The sequence below is a fragment of the Neopsephotus bourkii genome, unplaced genomic scaffold (assembly GCF_033783945.1).
Source record: "Neopsephotus bourkii isolate Nb327-2 ecotype Australia unplaced genomic scaffold, CSIRO-AGI_Nbou_v1 NB_1630, whole genome shotgun sequence".
NCBI lineage: Eukaryota > Metazoa > Chordata > Aves > Psittaciformes > Psittacidae > Neopsephotus > Neopsephotus bourkii.
The window spans coordinates 2,001,423-2,009,466 of record NW_026902105.1 but is presented as its reverse complement, the minus strand read 5'-3'; the positions used below and the strand labels follow the sequence as shown (position 1 = coordinate 2,009,466).

The window sequence follows — 8,044 nt, the reverse complement described above, 5'->3', positions numbered from 1 at the left end:
TGCCACACCGAGCCCAAGCGCGGCGGGGAGCAGAAACAGGGGCACGCACCCCCGGTCCCCAGCGCCACGAGGGGAGCTCCCTCCCTCCACGGCCGTCGGGAGAAGGCGAGGGGGCGGCACCGCCGTGCGCGTGAGCTCAGCGCGTCGCGGAAACCAACCACGCGTGTACCGCCTCCTCTCGGCGGGCAGCACCGCCCCTGTCCCGCCCCGCCCGGGCATCGCCGCCCCCTCCGCTCGCACACACACACAGTCGCACACACACAGAGGAGCTTCCTGCGCGGGGCCGGGCCCGGGCAGGCGGAGCACTATCGCTTCCTCCTGCCGACTCGCAGGTATCGGGGGTGAGCCCGAGGCTGGGCGGCGGGGCAGCGGGTGCGGAGGGGCTCGGCAGTGGCGCAGGGCGTCCCCTTCCTCGGGCCTCAGCCGGCGGCCGGGAGCCGCCGCCCTGAGCGTGGCGGAGGGTGAGGGGTGGAGCGGAGCCGTTGAGCCGGAGCCGCCTCTGGGCGGGGGCCCGAGCTCGGGTGGGAGAGGGCGCGGGTTGGTCTCAGCTGCGTCCGGGGGAGCCGCGGCCTGGGGGTGTCCGGAGGCCCGGGGGGAAGCCGGCGGCGTCCGCCGCTGCTCCTCACATTGCTGGAGGGTGAAGTCATCGCGCCCATTGTCTCCCCTCGGCTCCCCCCCGGGCGGAGCGAGGGGGCCGTCCCGCCCCGAGCTGTGGCGGAGAAGAGGGGCACGGCCGGCCCGGGGGGCTGGCGAAGTGGGGGAGCTGCCGGGTGGGTTTCGTTTGGCCTCGGCTACGCGGGTGGGGGTTTGTGTGTGTGTGTGTGGGGAGCTGGGGAGCTGTTTCCCGCCCGGGTGGGCCGCTGCGCCGCGGGGGGCCCTTCGGCGGGCGCCTCGCTCCTGCCGCCCGGCAGCGGCCCTGGGAAGTATCGCACTTGAACTTGTAGGGCACGGGGAGAGCAGTGCTCGCCACTCCCGAGCCTTCGGCGCGGAGCGGGTCAGGGTTCGCATGCTAGCCTCCGAGAGTTTCTAGTTTATATCTCTGCTCCGCCGTCCATCTCGGGTCTGGTGAATCGGGGGAGTGGAGGCGTTTCGAGTGGCTGCGGATATTGAATCTCGGCTGTAAAGGCGCTGGGAACACAAGCAGTTGAGTTAGCCAGCGTCTTGCTGAGTGTTTTTCTTGCCCAGGTCCTTCCGCGAAGCTGGGAGTTTTCTACCTAGCAGTAGACTGTTGCAGGCGCATCTTGGAGGGATAGGAAAAAAGGGTAACAAACAGTTTGAAATTCAGCGTGTGTGTACGTGAGCTGAGGAGGTGATGGTTGTCAAAAGGGAGGTGTCCTTCTGTCTCCCCTTCTGCTCCAGTGCTCTCACAGAAGGAAATGGGGCTTTGCCAAAGGGATAGTAGTGGAGCAGTTATGGGGATGTGCCAAAGGGACAGCAGTAGAATGCAGTTATTGCTGAGCACAGAAATCAAAATTTGAAGCCTGCATGCCCTTGTGGTTGCTTACTGGAAATGTGCCTGTGTTTCTCTGTGAGGAGCACAACAAATTTGTTTCTGTTAAAATACCGTAGTTGGCACTGGTACTGATTAGTGTTTTATCTCAATTGCCATCAAGGACAGCGTTATTTATAAAAAGCAAAGGGCAGTTTGGGAGGCGTGTCTCGCACTCTAGACAAAGCTACTGATAATTTTAAAAAATATTTTTTTTCTTTCAAACTGTTGGTGGGTGTTTTTGTGTGTGTGTGTGTGTGTGTGTGTGTATTTTTGGTTTTTTTTTTTTTCCATCTAAAGAACCACCTTTCAGTATCTGATGAAATGTTATTTACCAAGTTTATTGGAAAAGAAGGTTTTCAGTTTAATACCCAGGTTAAACTGAAGCATAAATTCTGAATTGCCTACCTAACAGAATTCACTTGCATGCTTAGAAATGATGGCAGTACTTAAGTTTCCAAAATCTTGCCATTGTTATCTATAAACGTTTGAATGGTTGCAGTTTAAGCTTTCAGAGAGCTGAGAGAGCACTTTTTTTAACTGCATGTAAAGGAGGCCTTTTTGGGTCAGAAAATGAAAGTTTCACTTTTGCATAATGGCAGTAATACAACTCTTAAAAATGACTCCAGTAAAAGGCTTCCACACACATAACTCTATATGCATATTTTTTGAAGCGTGCCAGAGTTTCAGCTGTTTTGCACAATACAGTGCTGAATTCTAGCTGTTGTCAGCTGTTTTTAAGTTTGAGGACATCAGATCATCATTTCTAAAAGCGGGAGTTGAAATGTGTATGTGTGGTTTTCTTTTCTCCCCCTTCCCTTTAAATCTGTCAGACAAATGACATTTCTTACATAGAGCAATCATCAGATTTTGATTAATTATGCTTGCTGAGCCTCAGGAGGAAGATGCTTGACAGATGTATTTGTTTACCTTTGTAGTGTGTACAAATCCTGGTCTCTCCATTAGTAAATGAATCATTAACACTCCCTGAGCTGTGGGATTCACAGCCAGCATTAATATATTCATTAGGAAAACTCGGTTTATGTGAACATTATCAACATGTGAAAGAACACAAGCCCTTGAGATCTTCTGGCAGTTGGGTAGAGCCTTTTGTGATGGAAAATGTATATACTTTTTTTTTTTTTTTTTTCCTATTACTAGTTACCAACATTTAGGTGCTACTCTCCCTGACAAAACCTAAAGACTGATTTTGCTCAGTGGCCAGGGGATTCTCCCTAACCAGTCCAGGGTTCGTTTTTTCCTGTTTGCTTGGGCTTTTTTGATCCTTACTTAGTCATGCTACAGTATTTCTCACAAAGATTCCCCCCTACCCCCCTACTCCTTTCCAGGGAAACAAAGTGGGATGCCTATTGGACTTCTGAATCCCAGTTTGGAGGTGCTAAGAAAGAATTCTGAATGCTGAAATACAACTGTATTCACTGTGGGGTCAGTTTATTCTGGCCCATGGTCAGACATCATAGTTAGTGTTGTGATTTGTTTTCTGAATTGTATGTAAATACTACATACCAGCCTAGTAGAATAAATTACACCACCTGACTTAACTGAGTTGATGGATACATGTTTAGGCTCTGTTCTTTTTAAAGTGATTTCTGACTTGCAGCTGAGTTGCCAGTCAATCACATTCTTTCTTAAGATGGGAAAATATTTTTTGAAGGACTAGTAAAACTATTCTAACACTGGCTTATCCATAAAGAAGTTGATTTCAGATGTTTCTCTTTTTGCATTTGCCTTAGCTCTAAGTTTCCATTGTCCCTTCTGTGTTAACTGTTGGAAGATGTGTAGCTGAAGGAATCTGTCCAAAACACAGCTTCAAGATACTGAGAATGGTGTTGGATCTCCCATTGCTAAAAGCACCCGGAGGTAGACTTCCACCAAGAAGGTAAAATGTTACATTCATCTGTAGAGAACTGGTTGCTGTAGGTAGTATTGCAGTGTATGATTTCCCCCCCTCCCCCCCCCCCCCCCGTAGGAAGAATGTGGAAGAGGGTGCATTAATACCTCAAAACAATTTTTTTTTTTTTAATTGAATGTTCCTATTTTTTTCACAAGAGGAGCCTTCCTTTTATTTCTGAGTTTCTAAGGTGAAAGTTTTATCTGTGATTTAGTCTGATAGCTCATTTCTGGTAGTTTGTCTCTTAAATCTTCAGTGAAATATTTAAGGAAAAATCGAAACCTTTTTTGTGTTGTATATAGATTCATTTTCAGACATTGTGTGATCTGTTTCAACTCAGAAATAAATAAAAATCCAGGTAAACAACTGTGAGTTTGACCTAAAGAGTAGAATTTCAGTCTTCCCTATGAAGGTTACTTCAAAAGATTTCTTCAGTCACTCATTTTTTAATTCTATTTCTTAGTGCTTTGTGATAAGTTACTGTATAAGTAGGGATTTGGTCTATTGCTGGTACTTATAGATTGATGGATTTTTTCCAAACTTATGTTAGCTAATGTTCACCTCATTATCTCAGATTTTCTTACAAGTTTATTCTTTAGTTGATGAGAAGAGTCTGTGTGAAGAGCCTTTGCTCCTCAGAGTCATAAGGCAGCTTAGTCTTCAGTGATCTCTGCTTTTTTCATGTACATTTCTGGCACTTCTCAGGCACTGCAGAACTATGCTTTATCCTGGTTTTGATTGATGGTCCTTCTCTGGTGTGGTGGGTTGCTTCTTTTTTCTTTTAACGCAGGTACTCAAGGATCCAAAGTAAAGCAATGGCTATCTAAAAAGAGCTGTAAATTTTATGTGGGACCAGAATATTACAGGGCTGTACTAGAAATTTTCTTCCTGATGTGAATGTGGCTTGTACCAGCTTTGGATAGTCTTTGAGTTCCTCAAAGTAGAATTCAGAGAAAGAAAAAAAGTTATGAGATGTCATTTGTGATGTCACCCTTACAGCTTTCCTCATTAAGGTATGTTATGAGGGTCTTGATTGTGGTTTGCTTCACTTTCATGGAAGTTGTGGCATAGTTAACCCTACGTATAGGTTTATCCATGAAGTAAGGAGTACTTCTTTTTTAGGTTACTTTTTTTTTTTTTTCCAGTGGGAAGTTTGCTCTGGGCTTTTCACTCTTGAACTGTGGATTGAAGTCAGTTACCTGCTGGGTGACTGACTAGCATCTTGTTGGACAAGCAGAACACTGTAGCTGTAATTGCCATTTACAAGACAAGATCAGCTGTAGCTTTCCCTTTGTTTTTCTAAAGGGCAAGTTTCCATCAGATTCACTTCACATCTAGATAGATTTCACTAGTCTAGAAAGTTGATATAAGGGTTGCGTTAACGTAAAGCAGCTTAGCAAAGAGACTTAATGAAATGAGCTTAAATAAAAGTTACATATACACAGGTGTTTCCTCAGGCATTAAAATTTCCTCTCTTTAGAGGCCAGCATATCCCCTAATGATATATTCAGCAAGACATTTGAAGGGCATCTTGCAGAAATAAATGTTTGTACCAGTTCTATTTGGTATAGTTGCTTGGTTTTGCTTCCTAAGTAGAACACAACTCTTGTTAATGCAAGTATCCTGTTATTGTTCAGCCCAAACTGTCATTGTGGGACTGTGTCAGTTCTGTTTCCATTTATAGTTGAGACAAATTACCGTTAAACCTTTTTCCATAGGTCCTTTAGCTACTCCCATAAGGCAGATTACACCTCATATTCTAAATTGGAGCCCCTGGCTGTCCCTTTCAGTTGTTCCATTTAGTGAATGAAGAACTTCTTCAGTAAAAGAACTAACTGGAGAAACTGTCTACAGTAAGAATCACGTTGCTTTGTTCTCATTGTGTTTCACTGATGCTGAATATCCTTAATAAATCAAAGTATCACTTTTAAATTTCCCAGATAATGATCAGGTTTTTCACATAAAACCAGACTCTGCAAGCCACAGAGTTAAGTTCTATTTTTATCTGAAAATACTTAATCTGTAAGACAGTTCCAGCGATACTGTTTAGTGCCCTGTGTTAGACTTCCAGTGAGACAAATTTACATCATCTATATTTTGAAGAAATGGTTTGTAGGGAGTGTGAAGTGGTCCTGCACCTTAGGAGATCTGCTGAATAGCAGAGGTTCAGGTGGGGCTGAAGGTTGTAGTTGATGCATGAAGATTTTGCAGCGCTGCCTGGCTAGCGTTTTGGGTATGACATCACAGCAGTAGTGTTGCTGCACCTTGGTTTTGTTTTTAAATATTTATGTAAAGAAGCCTAGTTAACTGTCTGCTTTTAGACAAATAAGAGTCTGTCTTGGCACCATAATGGTTGCATTCCAGAGGAAAAGACTACCGGTGGTGCCATGCCTCTGTCGTATTTCCTTTGCTGAAAGTACATGGTGCCCAGAACTTGCAGTATGTTTCAGTGAAACTGGACAAGGGGAGGGATGTTCTGGCAGATCTAGTGCAGTATCAATCTGCAGAATAAACATTTATACCTTTTTTAGGAAATAAAAGGCTTTTATTCTGTGAATTAAATAGTTCATGAATGCTTTGGGATTTTTATGACCTGAAAATTGGAGGCCATATGCTCAGTCTATATTCGGTGTGCTGTAGCTCTTCCTTGTATTAAGCTCTAATTGTGCCTTGACACTATATGTTTTTTAAGTATTAACATCTGTAAGGGAACTATATGTAAGTGAAGAAGCTGACAGCAGTTGCTGCTGTGTATTGTTTGGCTTTTTTCCTTCGTATCGAAGTGTTTCATGTAGTGAGTATCCAGTTGTCCCTCAAACATTTGATAGTGGAAGAACAGTTGGATGGCAATAAATAGTGGCTGTAGTGAGACCACCCAACTGGTAAAGGTGGAGCTTGCTGAGAAACATTTTGTCAGGTCAGCCATGGGGAAGTATCTTACTTTTGGTTTGCCTTTCATATTTTCATAATAAGTAATATAATATTTTGATCAATGCAAAGAAATGTGTCAGATGAAGTGTATTCAAGGTTAAGACTTTATTTTTAGAATGTGTACTGGAAAAATAACTTATCAAAGATTTCTCCACTGTGTGTCCTGATGGAGGTGTTGCGAGTTTGTGTTCCTCTGTCTTAAGTCAAATATAAACAGAATAAAGCCTTTAAAATTACTTTTTTTTTTTTTTTTAATTAAAGACCTTGCTTCAGTTTCCTGAGAAGAGCAGTTACCTTCTCAGTTTCATTGTACCTGTGAAGCTTTATCTGATACTTTCTTTTTGATTGACTTTGCATTTTCAAAAAAAGGAGTCAAGCTTTCCTTTATATGACACAGCTAAAAATACATCTTGGGAGGCCAGAAGCCCTTTTACTCAGGGTCAGAGATGGAGGTATCAAACTTCTAGGTCCTTTTTAAGCAAAGGGATCTTTAGTGCTTATAGTCTGTGAAGCCAGGCTGTTGCTTTCCTGAAAGTGTAAGATTCTGCAGTCAGTGTTTTTCTGTGGGACAACATGAAGAAACCTGCAAAGAGCTATTGTGCTCACTGTTTTTCTTAATTTTACGAAATCATGGTTTTAAGCCATCTCCATTTAGACTGAGGAATTTTTTTAACTAGTGACCAAAAGTATTTTCCTCTTTTAAGTTCCTACCTAACTAGTTACCTTTTTTTTTCCTTTCTTCTTCTTCCTGTTCCTATTTGCTGTTGCTCTTTACTTTTTTACTCCTTTATGTGGCAGTTTGCTTTTGGTCAGACTTTATCTTTGGTGGTGGTGTGCAGCTGCAGAAAAGTAGACTTTTCCTTCTGTGACCTGACACCAGGCAGAAACTCAGCCAGGGTAAGAATAGAAGAGGGCCCTGTAAGCCCAACACAAGGAGTCCTGCGTCTTTCCATTATTAACAATTAAAGATGATTCCAAGATGAATTAGGTAATGGAGTAACTAACTGATGAAAAGAGAACAAGGATAAGTAAAGAGAAAGATCCTGATTCTTAGGATTACATTCTGCCTGCCTGTCTGAAAAAGGCAGTACAAGCTCTCCTGTTTTCCGTGTTAATTTAGTTAGTAGATAAGGTATATCTGGCACATACTGTACCTTATCTTTTGCTGTTGAATTGAAGCTTTGCAAGGAGGTGGTGTTTACTGGGGAATGGGTTAAGAAAAAGAAGCATCCTGTTCAGTCCTGCCCAGCTTTTTCTCTAAAACAGTAAGCAGTGAAAATGGTTTCTTTCCACCTCCTACACCCTACCCTAATCAACATAATATCGTGGCTGGATCTAGGCCAAGAAGTGTTGTTTCAGTAAAATATGAAGACAGTGACATGGTTTTGTTTTCATTGGTTGGGTTTTTTGTTTTGTTTGGTTGGTTTTTTTTCTCTGTTGTTTGATGTGTGAAGTACTGCCCTATTTTTTTTTAGGGCTATATAATCATATCCTCATCTCAAAGTTCATGCTATATTACCTTTCTGTTTTAAGGGTAACAAATGATTTCTAAGTCAGTTTCAGCCTGGATTATCTCCTGCAAGCTGTGGGGGTATTTGCACTGTATGGCTTTCAAAGCCATTACATGGAAAACGGCCTATGTGCAATAAATGCAGAGCCACAGAATGCTGCATCTGTGGGACAGATTCTTTTAAACTGTCTGTAAATTTGCC

At 43.2% G+C, this 8,044-nt stretch overlaps 1 protein-coding gene across 2 annotated transcripts in view; it reads left to right on the top strand.

The window, feature by feature from the left end:
• The first annotated feature begins 243 nt into the window (after positions 1 to 243).
• The window catches only part of RNF19A (ring finger protein 19A, RBR E3 ubiquitin protein ligase), a 57,991-nt gene continuing 50,190 nt past the window's right edge, over positions 244 to 8,044 (top strand). Inside the window, exons 1-2 of one of the 2 annotated variants that reach the window (XM_061373244.1) lie at positions 244 to 332; positions 3,244 to 3,389. The gene's annotated coding sequence lies outside the window, so the exon portion shown is untranslated. Of the gene's footprint in view, positions 333 to 508; positions 771 to 3,243; positions 3,390 to 8,044 lie in introns of those variants that run through there. The other variant, XM_061373243.1, reaches the window with a different exon arrangement.